Source organism: Bubalus kerabau, chromosome 4 (assembly GCF_029407905.1).
Source record: "Bubalus kerabau isolate K-KA32 ecotype Philippines breed swamp buffalo chromosome 4, PCC_UOA_SB_1v2, whole genome shotgun sequence".
Lineage (NCBI taxonomy): Eukaryota > Metazoa > Chordata > Mammalia > Artiodactyla > Bovidae > Bubalus > Bubalus kerabau.
The window spans coordinates 31,141,601-31,161,618 of NC_073627.1; the positions used below are offsets into that span (position 1 = coordinate 31,141,601).

The following is a 20,018-nucleotide window of genomic DNA, read 5'->3' on the forward strand; positions in this document are numbered from 1 at the left end:
GGAAGAGAAGCAGCTAGAGGAGCAAGAACGTGGGGAAGAAATGACTTCTGTCCTGCACATGCTGAGTTTGAGATGCATGTTGGCACAGCACAAGACCTAACTAGAGTGTGAGGTTGAGAACTCCACACTGAGCAGTAACTGAACCCAAGTGAGTTTGGGGATGAGGGCAAGGACAAGCAGACCAGTGGGCACTGCGTCCTTTAACACACTGGAGGAGGGGGATAAACTTTGAGGGGAACTCAGAGGAGATGTCAGAGGAAGACAGCAAAGGAGGAAGAAACAGGGTCTTGGATGACTGCTGTGGAAGTCAAGGATAGAGAAAGTTCCAGAAAGAGCAGTCAGTGGTGACAAATGCTGAAGAACAGGTCACTGGAAGGACTTGAAAGTTTGATTTCAAGAGAGTGAACTGAGACCCTGCCAAGAAATAAAAATGTATGGAATGAATGGAAAAAACTTGGGAGATGAGACTCTGAACACCATCTCCAAAGGGCAATCACTGTTGTATGGATTCACAACTTTCTAATTTTGACTCTTCTGTTTGTACCAGAAATCTCCATCTTCTAGGCAGCCAGTGAAAGAAATAAGACAGAACTACAAAAACATGGGAAATTATACTTGAAAACACACTTTCAGGTCTCAGAGACTTCAAGGAACTTCTCTACAAGGGGTGATGCAAACAGGAGCAGATTCCACGAAGCGCCTGCAGACAGTTCGGTCATCACACACAGAGGACAAGTGGAATGCCCCTCAGCAAAGCCCCACACGCCCGAGCTTTGGCAGAAGCAATGCTCTCTTGCACACGTCACGTCTGGCACCTGGCTGGGTGAGGACACCGCAGGAACCAAGACAGACAAGATCCCGGCCCCCAGAGGCTTGCATTCTAGTAGGAGGGATAGACAATAAACAAGTAAACAGATAAACCAAGTAACCAGAGTGGGATAAATGCTATGAATGAAATAAACTAGGATGAGCCAGTAGAAACAGGAGAGGATTGCTTGAGATGGTAGTCAGTTTATCTTGCTGAAAAATTTCCAACTTTAGTCACATAGCAGACTTCACGTGCCATCATATTTTATGATTGATCACATCTTGCACTGTTCTAATCGTCTCCTGTTGCATTTCAGACAACCCTCACTGGCAATGGTAGGGGTAGGGGGTGAAGATGAGAGGAAAATAATTCTGTGATACGTTCCCTGTGCCTACACCCTGATCCCTGGCTGAGCATCATTGGTGGGGACAAAGATGGGTCACTGGGAAGGTGAGTGGATCTCCACTGACTAGAATGCTCATATGGGATTGTTTATGTGGGGGCAGCCCTCTTTCTCACTGCTTCCCAAACACATCCCAGCTCCAGCCATAGCATGAATGCTCAACCCAAGACCCTCCTGGAGTTTTTCAAAATGTGTGTATGAGTTCGAGGATGAATAAACCTTTTCCATCCTGTGTGAAGAGGCTTGACTGCAGAAATCCAAAACTAAGCCAACTCCCTAGAACAGTGGAGGCAGGAGGTGGAGGAGGTGAGTCCCGCTGCTCCAGGTGTCCCGGGGGCAGGTCCACTTGCTGCTTTTCTTGAGGTTTGGTTACTTGAGTCGCCTCTTCCTTCTGCTGCCTAAGCTGGTCCCAGTTGAAGTTCTGCCACTGTCAACTCAAGTGCCCCAACTGTTATGATGCAGCTGAATCACACAGAGCTGGGCTCAAACCCCCACATATTTTGGAGTTGAGGCTGTGCTGAGCAAGGCAGGAGCCCCAGCAGAGGGCTTTGACAGGTGCTGCCCCCCCACCCCCACCCCGTTGCGGGGCGGGGCGGCGAGGGGGGGGGCGGTGCCCACACTAACCCCAGGGCAAAGATTCATCCAGAGGTCTCGGCTCCCTAAGGCTCCTAGGGCCAAAATGGACTTTTAGGGGGATGTCTGTTTTTAGCTAGGATGAGCTCAGCTGCTGCGACAAACAGACCTAAATATGCTTATTGACTCAAACACAACAGAAAGGTCTCATTCACATAACAGACTCCAGTGTGTGCTTTTAGCGACAGGGGCTCTCTCCCATATAGTGGATCCAGGATCCAAACTGAGGCTCCAGCATAGCTTGGCTGTCATTTACATCTTGCCAGCAGAAGGGGGACTGGAGAAGGAAATGGCAACCCACTCCGGTATTCTTGCCTGGAGAATCCCAGGGACGGGAGAGCCTGGTGGGCTGCCGTCTATGGGGTCTCACAGAGTCAGACACGACTGAGGCGACTTAGCAGCAGCAGCAGAAGGGGGAGGGATAGCACTTCAGGTGCTGTTCTATTGGTGAGAACCAATCACATGACCACACTGAACTGCAAAGGAGGCTGGGAAATGTAGTCCAGTCTTGCACCTTGCTATAACTCCCATTGCTACCAAAGGGGAGAATGATTTTGGTGGGCAGAAAAGTTTGACTTTCTAAGAGGACCAAATGGGAGGCACTCAAGTGTTTTTAATCTTGACAATATTGACATTTTAACTGGACACTTCTTTGAGGCGGGGAGGGAGGCTCCCTGTGCAGTGTAGAACATTTAGTAGCATCCCTCCACCCACTTCTAGTCAAGACATCAAAAATGTCTGGAGACATTGCCATCAGTCCCTGGGGCATAAAGTCATCCCTAGTTGAGAATCACTGCTCCAGACACCGAGAGCAATGTCAGAGTGTTTGTCAACCAGGGATAAAAGGCAGCAAAATTACCTGCTCTCCTCTCACTTGTCACTTGGAGATTCTCTAGTGGCTCAGACAGTAAAGAATCTGCCTGTATTGCAGGAGACACGAGATTGATCCTTGGGTCGGGACGATCCCCTGATGGAGGGGGCAACCTACTCCAGTACTCTTGCCTGGAGAATCCTATGGACAGAGGAGCCTGGCAGGCTACAATCCATGGAGTCCCAAAGAGTTGGATATGACTGAGTCACTAATACTTTCACTTTCTTCACTTGTCATTTGGGAAGCTCATGGTGTGGATGCTAGTTTTTGCTCCTGACATTGACAGATTAGCTGAGGTGCTGACTTGAAGTTTCAGAGAGAACAAAGTGATATGGACCCCAACTCTCAGACTCTCAAGTGCATGATGGGAACAATGTTAGAACATAGCCAGGGTAGCCTGCACAAGAGATGCTCTACGGCTTTCACTCAATTCAAAACCCAAATGGCACTGACTTGTTTGCAACAAACAGATTTTCTGAATTATTTGGTGCCGATTCCCTAAAATCTCTGGGAGAAATAAGATTTGTTTGATACCTTTCCTAACATGAGGCAAATTTGTAAGCACCTAGTGAGTTGTTCTGAATGGACTTGGTGAACTAGGACTGGGCAGACCCCTAGAATGTGTTTGTTTGCAGGAAGTGGGCTGTGGGGAGGATTTCTAGCAGCTTGTTTTATACCAGAAGTACTACCATCCAGCAAAGCATTAGGCTGCCAACAGTCTGCTTTCTCTCTTAGAAACCCAACAGTGCTGCTCTGACTTCACAGGAAACATTTCCTGGCTGTAGCTGATGGGGATTCCTTCATATCCCACGGAGAACTTCGGATTGTAGTCTCCAACAATGAGGTCTAGATTGGTGTGTAGCTTCCAGCGTAAAAATATTAGTTTCTTGATTCACTGGGAACATGCACCCTCTTGAACTAGTTATGTAAGTCTTTTATTTGAAAGCTACTTGAAATGAATACAAGTCATAATCAATAAAGCTCAGTTTGAAACACTGCGGAGAAAAAGGAAGAGAGAAACATTTTCTCTGCCCCTGGAGCTGCACAAAGTAACAAGTTTATGTTAGACTGAGGTTTGTGTGCAAATAGCTCAGTAGTCCTTTTGAGGATGAGCAATTTGGGTCTGAATAATTGTTTGATGTCTCACAAACCCATGCGGATCATTCTCTTTGAGCAGGCTTGAAAACACTAGACTTTCCGGCTTTTTACCAGTTGCTATTTAGCCTGGAGGGTTTCCCTGGTGGCTCAGACGGTATAGAATCTGACTGCAATGCAGAAGAAATAACAATGAAAAACCGAGTAACAAATCTGGTGCTGCCCTCTGTGGTCCAGTCTTTGCCTTGTTCTTGAGCCTTGTCTGCTGGTGTGGTCTTGCCTTCTCGGACACCTCGAGCCCAGGAGAACCAAGCACATGGGCACCCATGCACCAGGACCCCAGTGCCCAGATTTCTCTCCACCTCCCAGCCCAAACCCCAGAGCTTGATGACCATGTTGTCAAGTTTCAGGATTCAGGTCACACGCGACGGTATCCAGAAAGGCTTTTTGACTTTCACTGGTCTCTCAAGAAGAGCTGGCCAGTTGTTTCTGGTGCCCCTCAAGTCGCTGACCGGTCTTTATCACCCAGGACACACTGTGTGGATGCCTCATCCCTGCTGGACCACAAGCTCTGAGGGCAGGGCCTGAGTCTCATTCCTCTTGGGAGCAGCAGTCCCAGCACAGGATCTGGAGAAGATTTGATCAGTAAGAGCGATCAAAGAAACAAACAGTCATTTTATAGCAAATGTTATATGATTCTCCTTGCTTTTAAAATTGTGGTAAGACACACAGAACATAACATTTACCATCTTCACCTCTTTTAATTGTATGGTTCCGTGGTGGTCGGTATGTTCAGTCTTGTGCAACCATCAGTATCATGTGTGCCCAGAGTTCCTCCATCTTCTCAAACTGAAAGTCTACCCATTAAACACTAACTCCCCTTCCCTTCTTCGTTCAGCGCTAGCACCTGCCCTTTGACTCCCTGTCTCTATGAATTTGATAGAGAGGTCAAACGTTCTAGGTAGCTCAGCCAGTAAAGAATCCAACTGCAATGCAGGAGACTCCAGTTCAATTCCTGGGTTGGGAAGATCTGCTAGAGAAGGGATAGGCTACCCACACCAGTATTCTTGGGCTTCCCTGGTGGCTCACAGGATAAAGAATTCACCTGCAATGCAGGAGACCTGGGCTCAATCCCTGGGTTGGGAAGACTCCCTGGAGGAAATAGTGGCAACCCACTCCAGTATTCTTGTCTGGAGAATCCCCACAGACAGAGGAGCCTGGTGGGCTACAGTCCATGGGGTCGCAAAGAGTCACACACAACTGAGCGACTAAGCACACAGCATGTATAAGTGAAATCGTACACTATTTGTGCTTTTGTGTCTGACTTATTTCACTGAGCTCAACATTCAGAAAACTAAGATCATGGCATCTGGTCCCATCACTTCATGGGAAATAGATGGGGAAACAGTGGAAACAGTGTCAGATTTTATTTTGAGGGGCTCCAAAATCACTGCAGATGGTGATTGCAGCCATGAAATTAACAGACGCTTACTCCTTGGAAGAAAAGTTATGACCAACCTAGATGGCATATTGAAAAGCAGAGACATTACTTTGCCAACAAAGGTCCATCTAGTCAAGGCTATGGTTTTTCCAGTGGTCATGTATGGATGTGAGAGTTGGACTCTGAAGAAAGCTGAGCGCCGAAGAATTGATGCTTTTGAACTGTGGTGTTGGAGAAGACTCTTGAGAGTCCCTTGGACTGCAAGGAGATCCAACCAGTCCATTCTAAAGGAGATCAGCCCTGGGTGTTCTTTGGAAGGAATGATGCTAAAGCTGAAACTCCAGTACTTTGGCCACCTCATGTGAAGAGTTGACTCATTGGCAAAGACTCTGATGCTGGGAGGGATTGGGGGCAGGCGGAGAAGGGGACAACAGAGGATGAGATGGCTGGATGGCATCACCGACTTGATGGACATGAGTTTGAGTGAACTCCAGAAGTTGGTGATGGACAGGGAGGCCTGGCGTGCTGCGATTCATGAGGTCGCAAAGAGTCGGACACGACTGAGCGACTGAACTGAACTATTTCACTGAGCACAATATCCTCAAGGCTCATCCATGGGGCAGCCTGTGTCAGAATTTTCTTCCTGTTTAAGACTGAATAATATTGCACTTTATGGATAGACCACATTTTGTTTACTTATTCATCTATCGATAGACACCTGGGTTGGTTCTACCTCTTGGCTACAGTGAATAATGCTGCTGTGAATGTAGAAGTACAGCACCTATTTGAGTCCCTGCTTTCAATACTTTTGAATATGTACCCAGGTTGCTGGATCATATGGTGATTCTGGGTGTTTTGATGTTTGGAGGAACATACATGCTCTTCTAGGCTAGTGCTTTACATGCACCAGTTCACTTAGTGCTCATGAGAGTTCTAGGAGGGAACACTACTATTAGTCCTTTCTCATGGGACTTCCCTAGTGGCTCAGAAGGTAAAGAATCTGCCTACAGTGTGGGAGACTTGGGTTTGATGCCTGGGTTGGGAAGATCCCCTGGAGAAAGGAATGGCTGCCCACTCCAGTATTCTTGCCTGGAGAATTCCATGGACAGAGGAGCCTGGTGGGCTACAGCCTATGGGGTCACAGAGTCAGACATGACTGAGCAACTGACACTTTCATTTCTTTCTAGACAGATGAGGAAATAAAGGCAGAGAAAGTTAACTTGTCAGTTTCATAGTCAGTCAGCGGTGAGCTGGGACTGAGGCTCACATTTAGATTCCAAAGCCTGCTTTTGAGCCCTGTGCTGGATCTGTTTTCTTCCAGAAGTGGCAGGGCGGTGGGGTGGGGTGGGGTGGGGGGCGCTCCCTCACTCTGGTGGGTAAAGGGCCTGCCTTGAGTTGGGGGAAAGGACCTTCTTTTTTTTAAGATCTTAATGTGGGCTATTTTTCAAAGTCTTTATTGAATTTGTTACAATATTGCTTTTTTAAAAATGTTTTTATGGGGGTTTTGACAGTAAGACATGTGGGATCTTAGCACCCCAACTAGGGTTGAACTAGTGAACTAGTGTGTGTAAAGCACTAGCCTAGAAGAGCATGTATGTTCCTCCAAACATTAATGCAACCCCAGCATTGGAAGGTGAAGTCTTCACCATTGGGCCACCAGGGAAGTCCCAAAAGGGCCTTCTTAAATAAGAGGCATCTTGCTTGTAGGTGGTCTGGCTTTAGAGGTTAGATGTGTTCAGCTTTTCCCTAGTCCTTCACAGGCCTAGAAATTCTGTAGTGAGGCCGTAACGTGCTCTGTGGTATACATCCTAGGATGAGACCGGCTAACAAGCTCATACTCAAGTTTGGTAGTAATTACAAATTCACTGAATCAACTCTCAAAAACAACCTGGGTGCTCTGTATATCCTCTGAAGTGATGACTTAGTACAGATGGGAGGTCATTAAAATCTGGAACAGATCTCTCAGGTTTTGTAATCCAACCTCTCTCTTAGTGGTTTGGACATGAAGGAGAGAACTGGTTCATAATCTGCTAAGTCATTCAGAACTAATCAACCTGTGGTAAACTTTCCCCATCTGTCTCATCAAAGACCTGGCAGCTGATTATGTGGTAAATGGTAGTCTGCACATACCCAGATACACCCCTGGATCAACAGACATAAAACTTCCCTTGCTTAGTAGCCACTGGACATAAAGACTTGGGCAGAGAAGAATGGCCAGGGATGAGAAGGAATTCATGCTTGAGGTACCTTCTCTGCTCCAAACATACAGCAGTGACAGAAAAAATAATGAAATAGAAAACCCAGTGTTCCTAGATAAACCCAAGGATAAGATGAATAGCTGAAGATTGAAAAGATCAAGCAGAAAAGAGATAAATACACTCTTAGCAGAAATGCAAAGCAGAGCAGACTGCAGCCTGGGATGTGCTGTGCTCTGGTCTGGAAGTCAGGAGAACTGACTAGGAGTTTGAATCCTATCGGATGAAGAGAACTAAAGATGTTCCACACAAGGCTCACCGCTGGAACTGAGAGGCAGAACAGGTCCTGAAAGGAAGCTGGAAAAAATAAACAACTACTGCTGACTGCCATCTGGGGAGGTGGCATTTCTGAATCCATGAGACTGGGGAGGCAGGAACACACAGATGAGTCTCATAGCCAAGCCTCCAGTTGGCCCATTTCCTGATTCTGCGAGACTGTGAGACTAGCATGGGGCAGGGGAGGCCTGAAGTGTCGTTTATAGGACTTTAGCTGGGCCAAGGGTCAGGTGCAAACAAGTGTGGAATGCTAGGCAGAGAAGTGTGAGCCCAGAGTAACAGGGAAAGAATAAATCAAAAGCTTTCCAAGAAAATAAAAAAATAGAATGTGAATTCACTCCAAATTTACACTTTGGAATAGATTGATAAAGACTTCAAAATAAGTGTGTGTGGCATGCTCAGAGTGATAGAGAAAGGGATGATTTCCATTTTAAAAGAGAATGAGAAACTAAAAAAAAAAAAAAAAAAGCAATCAGAAATAAAGCAGAACAGGTGATGTTAAAAAGCAACAAATTGAAGAACTTCTCTGGTGGTCCAGTGGCTAAGACTCTGCTCCCAATGCAGGGGCCCTGGGTCTGATCCCTGGTTAGGGAACTAGATTCCACATGCCAAAACTAAAAATTTGTATCCTGCAAGGAAGGTTGAAGATCCTGCAACTAAGATCCCATACAGCCAAATAAATAAATAAATATTTTAAAAGTTGATAACCACCTTGATATTGGAGAATGAAGAGAACTAGATAAGAACATAGATTGATTACTATATTTTGGAGCCAAACAAAACTTTAAAATTTACCATGAGATTAAAGGCTATTATTTTTTCATTGGAGTAAATAGATTTAGTAATTAGATTGGGAAGATAATATCACGTTAGAAACACATCTATAGGTTAATGGATATATACTTTTTTGAACTAAAAGGTTATTTTTATTTGTTAAACTAAATGTTGTAATTTTAGTTTTAGCAAATGTATTTCTGTTTTTAGGGAAAGTCTGGATTTTTGTGACTATACATTAAAAAACAGCTCCTCTTTCCTCTGATGTGTTCAACTTCACGACAATCTGGGGACAGACTATAGGGGAGGGAAATCTTAGGATTTCTCACATTCAATACCACTTAAAAATTTCCTTCCATCATCTAAATATGATGATATCCAGGCAATGAAGGAAACACAGTGAGGTATGACCCTTGGCTGAAGGCTTTGCTCATACTCCATTAGATTTCTCCCAGTGAAAATCTTCTGAGATCAAAGTGGGCTGAATGATCATGTCAGTGTTTGTACATTAATTAAGAATCATAAGATTCAATCCCTGGTCAGAGAACTAAGATCCCATAAGCTGAGCAGCCAAAAAGAAAAAAAAGAGGTATTTATTTACTATGAATTTCCTACTATTCAGGAAGTTGTGTATTTTGGTGAAGAGATTTCCTTACAGTTTCTACAGTGGTAAGATCTTTTTCTAGTGAGATTTTTCAGATCTGATCTTTAATAAGATATCCACTCTGTTTCAGAACTGTGTCACATTGGGGATATTTAGAGGGTGCCCCTGTTCTGGTAATAGGGGTCCTCAGTTGACAATAAGGGATGAGCTATGATTCAAGACTTTTCATGGTTATTACATTCATGGAGCCTCTCTCTAGTGTAAGGACATGGAGAACAAAATCCACCTTTTAAGTGAAGACTTTCTCACACATTCATAAGTAAGTAAGTGTTAGTTGCTCAGTCATTTGTAACCCCATAGACTGTAGCCCACCAAGCTCCTCTGTCCATGGGATTCTCCAGGCAAGAATACTAGAGTGGGGTGCCATTCCCTTCTCCAGGGGATCTTTCTGACCCAGGGATCAAACCCAGGTTTCCTGCATTGCAGGCAGATTCTTTACCATCTGAGCCACTGGGGAAACCCATAAGGCTTTCTCCACTATAAATCTAGTGTTCGAAAAGGATTTTTGAAGAATCCTAATCATGGAAGAAGTTACCCTACTCTATACACAATATTCAGTGATTTCCCCAAGTTTGAATACTGTGATGGGAAGTAAGAGGTGACCTTTTTCTAGACACTAGACATTCAGTACACAGGTAGCCTCTCTCTGTATGATTTCAGAGTCAGTGGAAGAGATAAGCTGGGATTGAGGCATTCATGTAATTCTTAACACGTGCTTGGGAATCATGTATTCATTCCAGTATGAATTTTCTGATGATGCTTGAGAGATGAGCTCTGGATGAAAGCATTCCCTCATCCCTTACATTCAAAGGGTTCCCTGCCCATCTGAGTTTTGTGGTGCAGAATAAGATGTGTATTCTGCTTGAAATATTTCTGCATATTTTGCACTGAAAAGATTTCTCTGCTGAGTGGATTTTCTGATGTTGAATAAAATATGAGTACAAGTATTTCCCATATTCATTAGGGATTTGATATATTTGGATTCATTCATATAGGATTTGATAGTTTGCTGGAACAGCTCACAGGGAAACATCCACTTATGTTCACCAGTTTATTATAAAGGATACAACCCAGGAAGAGTGGAATGGAGAAGTTGCATGGGGCAAAGCACTCCCATCCCCACATGTGTGGAGCTTCCACACCCACTCTGGGCACATCACCTTCCAGCATCTCAGGGCTCAAGTTCCCTTTGGGCTGACATTCCAACCATCTAATCACATGCCTGGTTTCCCTGGCAACCAGCCCCCATCCTTAGGGGCTTTTCAAAATTCACCCTATTCATATAAACGCAGGTGTTGTTATGAATAACAAAGGATGCTCTTTTCATGTTTATCACTCACAGAAGCCAAATATTATAGCGAATGATGCTATTTCTTTTATCACTTAGGAAATTATAACAGTGTTGGGAGCTCTGGCCAGGACCTTAGGATGAAGTCCCAAATGTGTATTTCTTATTACATTCCAACATCACAGTTAAAACTGTAGTTAAATTTGTATGGTTGCATTTGGCCAACAGCCCAGCCAGAGCAACACCATTGCTGCTGACACGGGGCCGCTGTGGAAGGGCCCATTCCTACAGCACTGGAAGCTGCTCTGTTTGAGGCTGGACTCTCCCACTTGGAAGGGTGATACTGAGACTGAGCAGGATCCTTTGGGGCCCTAAAGGGTACAAAAACCCCTCTGTGTCCCCTGTTTCTTGTTTGTAGAAAAAGACTTTAGTCTCCCAGGCCTCCCCTGAGCTCCAAAGAACAGGCACAAGCAGTTACTAATTAGGGAAGTGAGGAAATGCAGACACAAAGGAAAAGCAGTTAAGCAAGAAAAGTAACTGATAAATGAATGCTTCTGAACTGAGCTGCTAGAGAAGACTCTTGAGAGTCCCTTGGACTGCAAGGAGATCAAACCAGTCAATCCTAAAGGAAATCAGTCCCGAATATTCACTGGAAGGACTGATGCTGAAGCCGAAGCTCCAATACTTTGGGCATCTGATGGGAAGAACTGACTCTTTGGAAAAAACCCTGATGCTGGGAAAGATTGAAGGCAGGAGGAGAAGGGGATGACAGAGGATGAGATGGTTGGATGGCATCACCAACTTGATGGACTTGAGTTTGAGCAAGCTCGGGGAGTTGGTGATGGACAGGGAAGCCTGGTGTGCTGCAGTCCATGGGGTCACAAAGAGTCGGACACGATCGAGTGACTGAACTGAACTGAAGAAAAGTAATGACAATAGGTCAATAGTAAAACAGAGGCCTAGTTCTTCCCAAGGGATGTACATAGTAATCAGATACATATCCTAGAGTTTTCTGTAGGAACTAAGACCATCCACCACCCCAAGTTGGAAGCTGAGCACAGCTGGTAGATCCCAGTCTGGATGGAACCAGAAGGTTGATAATTAAGATTCCTGAAATACCACCTGGTTACCTCCTCTCCAGCCAATCAGAAGAAAGTCATGCACCCTGCAGCCCTCGCCCCACATGTCGTCTTTAAAAACCCTTCCCAGAGAGCTGCCTGGAAGTTTGGGTCTTTTGAGCATGAGTTATCTGTACTTCTTGCTTGATGCCCTGCAAATAAGCCCTGGCCTACCCTTCACCACAGTCCAGAGCCAGTAAGTTGGCTTTGCCATGTGGCAAGCGAGCAGACACAAGTTCTGTTCAGTGACAATACTCACAAACCCTGGAAATGAGGTGAAGTGAATATCAATAATAAAATTATCTGTATACCCCACTGTCTTTAACAATTTAGCAGCAGTGGCATCAGAGCTGTGGGATCTTTACCCACTCAGTGTAAAAGACTTTAGCAAAGCCACTCCTTTGATTACCACTGATTTTCATTTGTTTTTTTTACTTTTTCAAAGCTGTCAGAGACAATGTTCCAGAATGCCTTGGTAAAAAGATTCCTACAGACATAAAGGTAAACTTTTCTTTTAGATGAAGGGCAGCTGGTGAAACAGTGATTCCACTTCATTTTTTAGAAAACCATTTTGATTTTTAAAAATATTTATTTTATTTAATTTTGGTCTTAGTTGCAGCGAGTGGGCTTAGTTGCTGCATGGCACATGGGATCTTAGTTCTCCGATCAAGAGTAGAACCTGTGTCCCTTGCACTGGAAGATTCTTAACCACTGGACTGCCAGTTAAGTCCCTCTACTGCACTTTAATTCTCCAGGATATAACCGTTTTCACAATACAAAAAATTTACATTTTAAACATTGTCTCCATTTTCTTACAAGCTTAAGGTCTCTGATACGTGAGAAATGGCGAACGTCTACATTCAATGCGCGTCAGAAATACACTGTGACTCCTCCGACTCTCCATTTCTCTGATCCTCACGAGAAAAATACAGAGGATAGGATGGCATGGTTAGGAGGCTTAACCAGATTTCAATTACTCGCTTTATTTTCCTTTAAACCTCATGGCACCCAGGGGACAGCTTCATGCTTGCTGTGTTTTCCTTTCCTGCAAACCTGCTGGCCGCCCTCCTCCCAGCTCATTTACTGGAGACTTTGCTCATGAACTCCCTCTCTACTCCAAGTTTCAGCTTCCTGCTCAGCGAGGTCAGGGTCCACAGGATGACCGACCCCCACCCAGACACACTGCTGTTTCAGTATCTTCTGGCCGCCCACCTGAGCCTTCATGCTGAGGCTGCACCCACTCGCTCCTCCACCACCAGAAACCTGCTCCTTCTGGAACATCCATGTCAGAAGCCCATTCTCTTCCCACATCAGCTCAAAAGAACTTGAGATGCTCAGGCCCTTCTACCTCTGGGGGACCTCCAGACACTGATACCATGCACCCCCCAACAAGCTGGTCACTTGGTTCCTCAGGACACTTACTTTCCTGAAATGCCCCCAACTGCCTCAAAAAATCCACATTTTTTTCTTTCAGTTTCATTGCTATATTAATATAATTAACATACAGTACAAATTTAAGGTGTACAGTATAATAATTCCCTGGTGGCTCAGACAGTAAAGATTTGCCTGTAATGCAGGAGACCTGAGTTTGCTCCCTGAGTTTGCTCCCTGGATTGGAAAGATGTCCTGGGGGAGGAAATGGCAACCCACTCCGGTATTCTTGCCTGGGAAATCCCATGGACAGAGGAGCCTGGTGGGCTACAGTCCATAGGGTTATAAAGAGTCAGACATGACTGTATGACTAACACTTTACTTTGCCTAATAATTTGACTAACATACATCATGAAATGATTACCACAGTAAGTTTAGTGAATACTCATCATCTCACATAAAACCCACATTTTAGATGAGCTCAGGGGGCCTCCTTCTATAGGCCTACATTCAAACAACTGCTTATTTCAAATTCCCGATCGAAAGACTCAAGCCAGCACACCCATAAATATGGCCATTTCCTTATGGTTGGTAGCCTGCCCCACTCTCCAGTCCTTTGCTACCAGGACTCACCTTTTCACATAATAATGGTTCTTGCAGAGCTTCTGGTCTGAAGTACAAGGTTGCAACTGACCGGCGCCACCAAGACAGCATGGAGAAAAGCGGAAGAAACTTTAAAAATGACACTTCTAAGCTTTTGAACTGTGGTGTTGGAGAAGATGCTTGAGAGTCCCTTGGACTGCAAGGAGATCCAACCAGTCAATCCTAAAGGAAATTAGTCCTGAATATTCATTGGAAAGACTGATGCTGAAGCTGAAGCTCCAATATTTTGACCACCTGATGCAAAGAACTGACTCATTTGAAAAGATCCTGATGCTGGGAAAGATTGAAGGCAGGAGGAGAACGGGACGACAGAGGATCAGATGGTTGGATGGCATCACCGACTTGATGGACATGAGTTTGAGTACGCTCCAGGAGTTGGTGATGGACAGGGAGGCCTGGCATGCTGCAGTCCATGGGGTCAAAAGAGTTGGACATGACTGAGCAACTGAACTGAAAAGACTGAAAGACACACAAGTGAGAGGTGGATGCAAAGAAGTCCAGAGGAGTGGGATTCCAGATAGCCAGGAGTGCTTCGCAGCGACCAGCCTCCCTCCCTGGAATCAAGCTGGCTAGGGTGGTGGGAGGAGGGTCTCTGCTCACTTGAAGAGGTGTCAGTGTAGGTGTTGTGTTTTTTGTTTTTTTTTTTTAGTATTTGTAAAATATCTGGTTGGCACATTGGACTGAAATCTGTAGGAACTGCAAATGCACAGTTAATTCTACCCTTGCTGAGTGTGGGCGGTGGGGCTGGTGGGGCTGGTGGTGGGTGCGAGGGACTGTCATGGTACAAGCAGATAAGAAGGATAAGAGGGAACCAGGATTAGCCAGGTGACACTGCAGAGAATGCCTGTCACCTGTGGACACCCACCTTCTTCAGTCCTGCTCCCACCAGTGTGGGGGTGGGAAGCTGCTCCCCAGTTATAAGGACTGGCTTCACATTTCTGACCCGACTCTCCATTGATTCACAGGCTGCCTCTCTTGCAGCTGCTAGAAGGAGGTTCTCTAGAAGATTCTTTTCAACACTGTGAGTCAGAGGCAAGCAGCCACTGTCTAAGGCCCCAGGCCATTCCTTTCATCTTAATTACAACCAATATCCTGCTTAGAAGTTCATCACCATCTTTAAAGGAACAGCTATTCCTGATCCCACTCTTCTTTGATGAGAAGGAGAGGAAAGCTTTTACATACTGAGGTTCAGGGAAGTCAGTCTGGTTATATATGAGTCAACTTGAACTTTATGTTAGCTAAAACAGCCTGCATCATACACCTGCTTTAACCATTAAAGGGTGCAAGGACTTCCCTGGTGGTCCAGTGGCTAAGACTCCATTCTCCCAATGCAGGGGGCATGGCTTCAATCCCTGGTCAGGGAACTAGAGCCCACATGCCGCAACTAAGAGTTCACATGCCATAGCCAAAGATTCTGCATGCCGAAACTAAAGGGACGGTCCCACACTCCAAAATTAAAAGATCCCACATGCTGCAACCAAGACCCGGTGTGCATGTTCAGTCACTTCAGTCGTGTCCGACTCTTTGGGACCCCATGGACTGTAGCCTGCCAGGCCCCTCTGTCCATAGGATTCTCTAGGCAAGAATATAGGATCCTCTTGACGCAGGGATTGAACCTCATTTCCTGCATTGCAGGCGGATTCTTTACTGCTGAGTCACTTGGGGAAGCCCAAGACCCAGCACAGCCAAATAAATAATATTAAAAAATCATAATAATAAAGAAAAGGTGCACTGACCAGAAGCAAAGAATGTCTATGTTAAAAATAAGGATGAAATGCTTCCCCTTACTCGGACGGCAATGCTGGGACTCCTTCCTTGACCAGACTCCCTTCCTGGTTCCCAAGGCTATACTGATCCGCTGAGTAGGTGCTGGTCTGTTTTAGTTGTTTAGTTTTTCTTTTTTTTCCCTCTTGGCTTCTGGCATCTTAGTTTCCTGACCAGGGATTGAACCCAAGCCCCCATGGTGAAAGTGCTGAGTCATAATCACTGGACTGCCGAGAAGTCCCAGATACTTAACTGTTTTTTTGGAAACCCTGACGGAATGTACCCCTGTCAGGTTTGACTGTTGTTCTGACAAGCCACAAACCTGTGCTGAAAACCCTGCTTCTCCAGAGCAGGTCCTCAGAGCCACTCAGAGGCCTTCTCCTGGGCCACAGCCCTCAGCTCTCTCAAATAAAACCCTTTTGTATTCCTATTATAGACTGTTTATCACCTATTTGCACTGACAAGGCTTATGCTTCAACCACCTTCAAGGCTTTGTGTCACCAGCAAAGCCCATAAACAGTTTTGGAGAAATAAAAATAGAATCTGGGTAATAAAATAAAGTCTTACCTTGCTTTTTGTCTGTACTGAGTCTGGTTGCTCCAGCTTACTGGAGGCTGCATGCAGAGGCCTCATACCCATGTCTTCGGCCCAGAGCTCCCCGTGGGGGCATGGCTGCCCTGGCACCTCAGCTACAGGCTGTAAACAGAAGCCCGGCTGGACACTCAACGCAACATGGAGGCAGTGAGCTGTGTGCAGAGACTGCACACAGCACTCAATCCAAGATGGCGGCAGCGGGCTGTGTGCAGAGTCGCTGCGCTGGGCCTGCAGACCTGGGTGGTAAACAGAGGGCCTCGCCCCCTCCCCACCCTGGAGACTCTATGAAGCAGCCCCACCATCACCTGACCAGCATGTCAGAAAATCTTGTCCTCTCCACCCTCTGACCCGAGGAAAAAAATCCTCCTTTGCTTCTGAACTGAGATGGGTCTCTTATTAGCTCAAAGCACCCTTTTTGGGCCAGACTCGGGAGGGTTGGTGACAACTGGGCAATCTCATTGCCTTAAGTTTTCTTGTCTTGGGCTTCACTGGTACCCCCACAATTTACAATTTTAAGAGAAGTCAGGCTGCCAGCCTGGAAATCAGTGGGCAGGGAGGGCCTACTTCCTTTTTTTTTTTGATGTGGACCATTTTTAAAGTCTTTATTGAATTTGTTACAATATTGCTTGTTTCATGTTTCGGTTTTTTGACTTCAAGGCATGTGGGATCTTAGCTCCCCAACCAGAGATCAAACCCATACTCCCTGCATTGAAAGGTGAAGTCTCAACTACAGGACCACCAGGGAAGTCCTGAGAGAGCCTACTTCTAATGTTTTTTTTTTTTTTTAATTTATTGTTTTTTGCTGCCCTGCATGGCATGTGGGATCTTCATTCCCCAACCAGGGATTGAATTCATGCCCCCTGCAGTGGAAATGTAGAGTCTTAACCACTGGACTGCCAGGGAATTCTCTAATGTCTTATTTCTTAACAACAAAACAAGAAATCAGGCAAATCTGGAGGGTTAAGAATTGACAAGACAGAGTAAACACTGGCATTGGTTACATTCTTCACTGTAGTTTTCAACAGAGGTTTTTAATTAAAATAATGCAAAGTGTTACTCCTTCAGTTGTGTTCAAGTTTTTGCAACCCAGTGGACTGTAGCCCACCAGGCTTGTCTGTCCATGGAATTCTCCAGGCAAGAATGCTGGAGTGGGTTGCCTTTCCCTTCTCCAGGGAATCTTCCTGAGACAGAGATCAAACCCAGGTCTCCTGCAGTTCAGGCAGATTCTTTACTGTCCAAGCCACCAGGGAAGCCCTAATGCAAAAGGGACTATAAAATATGTATGTGTGGCAGGGAAGGCTAGGTTAGAAAGTAAAGTCTGAAAAAGCTGAACAGAGTGAAAAGTTGCAAGGTGGGGGGGGAAATTCTTAACTTCTTATTTCACCCAAAGGAAACTTTAAGCATTAATAGTTTGCACCTCTGATACTAGAGTAATTCATATGAATTATGTTCACCTTTTGTTTTTATAAAAGAAATATATTTCCATGGCACCAAAAATTTCAAACAGCTTAGAAGGATTTAAATGAAAACAAATCATGCAATTGTTGGAGCAGGAACATCATATTCTTTAAATTGCTAATATAATTACTGATCTTTATCTGCTTATTTTACCAGTGACTGACAGACATATGTCACATCATCACATTATGATTGAGCTTTTATTTCTTTTCTAAGTTTTGACAGTTGTTGCTTTATGTATTTCGAGTTATATTATTAACTGAATTTCAAAGTCAGAATTTTTATCTTTCTGGTTGATTAACCCTTCAGTCATTATGAATTTTGCTCAATTCTAGCAATGCTTCCTGGCTTAAAATCTCTTTTGTCTGATATTAATATCAAGACACTAACTTTCTTTTGATTAGTGTTTACACTGTATATCTTTTTTCCATACTCTTACTTTCTACTTTTTTGTGTCCTTAAACTTCATCTCTTTTAAACAGAATAATTTCTCAAAAACCCAGTTTGACAATCTTTGTCTTTGCCTTGAAGTATTTATTCCATTTATACCACATGTAAATATAGATGTATTTGGTTATCAATCCACCTTCTTCCTATTTTTCTACTTGTCCAACCCTAATCTATGCTTCTTTTTCTTACCTCTTTTTACAAAAAACCTGAGTGTCCATCATTAAACGACTGCTTAAATATACTGCAGTACATCGGAACACCGAAGTCATATGCAACTGTGAAAAGAGGGATTAAACTATCTCTGTGATTTCTAGAGTATATGTTTATGTGGAAGAGGTGGAGAGACGTGTGTATACTAGGTTACGGTGTATCTAAGAAAGGGTGTTGACCCTTGAACAATATGGCTTTGAGCTGTCTGTCCACTTACATGTGGATTTTTTTTCCAGTAAGTATGAACTATAGTACTGTATGACCTGTGGTTGGTTGACTAAGCAGATGCTGAACAGAGGGGAGGAAGGAACTGCTGGGCAGTTGTTGCTCCTAACCCCTCCGTCGTTCAAGGGTCAATATATTTCCTCAAATTTTTAAAAAAAATAGAAGAATAAACCACAACCTTTTAAAATGGTTAGCTTTGGGGGAGGGAGAAAACTAGGTAGACAGGACAGGGATAGACGTTGGATTTCTTGAAGTACTTTGTTCTACAGATTTTACATAGCATGAAAAAACTTCACCTAATTATAACACAAAAATACAATAAAGAAAATGCAATTTTCAAATCTTGTAAAATAAAATGAAACTGTGTATATTAGTGTCTTAACACCACAGTCTGGATCGTGAAAAATGCTACCAGACAAAAGACCTAGTTTGTCCAAGAAATACATTGACAGAAATAAAAGAGAAATGTCAGAGAAGTTTACAGATTGAAAAAGACTTACAAAGCATCAGTTAACTTCAAAGTGTGCAACTCTCCTGGATCTTGAATCAAATAAACAGACTGTAAGAACGCAAAAAACAACAACAAAAAAGTTACACCAAGCAGGGATACCTAAGCATTCAATTGCTTTTTGATAATATTAAGAAAAAAATTTAAATGCAACAAATCTATGTCACTGTGTTTAAAAAGTCATCTTTAAATCTGTACACTGAAATATTTGCAGGTAAATAATATGATGCTGAGACTTGCTCCAAAATAACAGGAGGTGAGTGTCAGTGGCGGACTGTAGACCGGAAGCAAGGTCGGCTGGCTGTCCAGGCAGGTGGACAGGTACGTGAGGGTCACCGGCAGAGAGAAGAGGCTGCTGCACTCTTGGAAGGATGCGATGGTAGCGGCTATAAGGGGCTGTTTGAATAGCCTCGTCACCAAGCCTCTCGGCTCCTTAAGGGGAGCTCAGGCCGAAGCTTGGAGATGTCCGAGCGCGCGCCTCGGCGGCGCGGGCACGCCCCCTCCGTTCCGCTCTCCAGCCTGGCCGGGAGCGCGCCGGCAGGTGGTCGCGAGCCGAGGGGTAGAGTCGCCGTGATCGGCGATGCGCCTGCGTAGCGAGGCTCTGCCCGCATTTCTCAGGAACGCCTGTGCGCCTGGCCCCGCCTAGCATCCCAGAATCCCCTTCAAGCCGGAAGCTGGGCTTCCGCCCGGGACTGCTGGGGCTCCTTCTCTCGAGGTCCAGGGAGGGCGGCTCTGGTCCGAGCCCCTTCCTGCAGGAGGTATGCTTGGCCTCTGGTAATTCCCTCCCCTCAGTCTGATGGCGGCGTACCGGGACGGGCGAAGGTCACCCGCCACTGGATGAACTGCAGCGCTCGGGGCGGGCGGAAGATGGGCTTCAGGCAGAGGGGGCTTATTTAGCGTTCTCAGAGCGGGAGGGGAGGACTCAGTGCCGAGGAGCCACCTCCCTGTGGCCTGTGGGAGATAATTGAAAGGTGCAGGATCAGGGGTGGGGTGAACACTTCCCTGGCTACGAAATAATCTAAAGGCTGTGGCGATGTAGAAGGAGGAACTGTAATATGAAGAGGTAAAACCCAAACCTGATGGTCCAGGCAGTCACTGACCACATGGCTCTGAAACGTGGGAAAGATCTGGATGAGAGACCAGAATTGG

At 45.1% G+C, this 20,018-nt stretch overlaps 1 long non-coding RNA gene across 1 annotated transcript; it reads right to left on the reverse strand.

Moving 5' to 3' along the window:
• Nucleotides 1-3,634: 3,634 nt before the first annotated feature.
• Nucleotides 3,635-16,458, reverse strand: LOC129649235 (uncharacterized). The gene is made up of 2 exons (XR_008713030.1): nt 15,992-16,458; nt 3,635-4,437 (listed from the first exon to the last, which is right to left on the reverse strand). It is a non-coding gene; the product is annotated as an uncharacterized LOC129649235 (long non-coding RNA).
• Nucleotides 16,459-20,018: the final 3,560 nt, after the last annotated feature.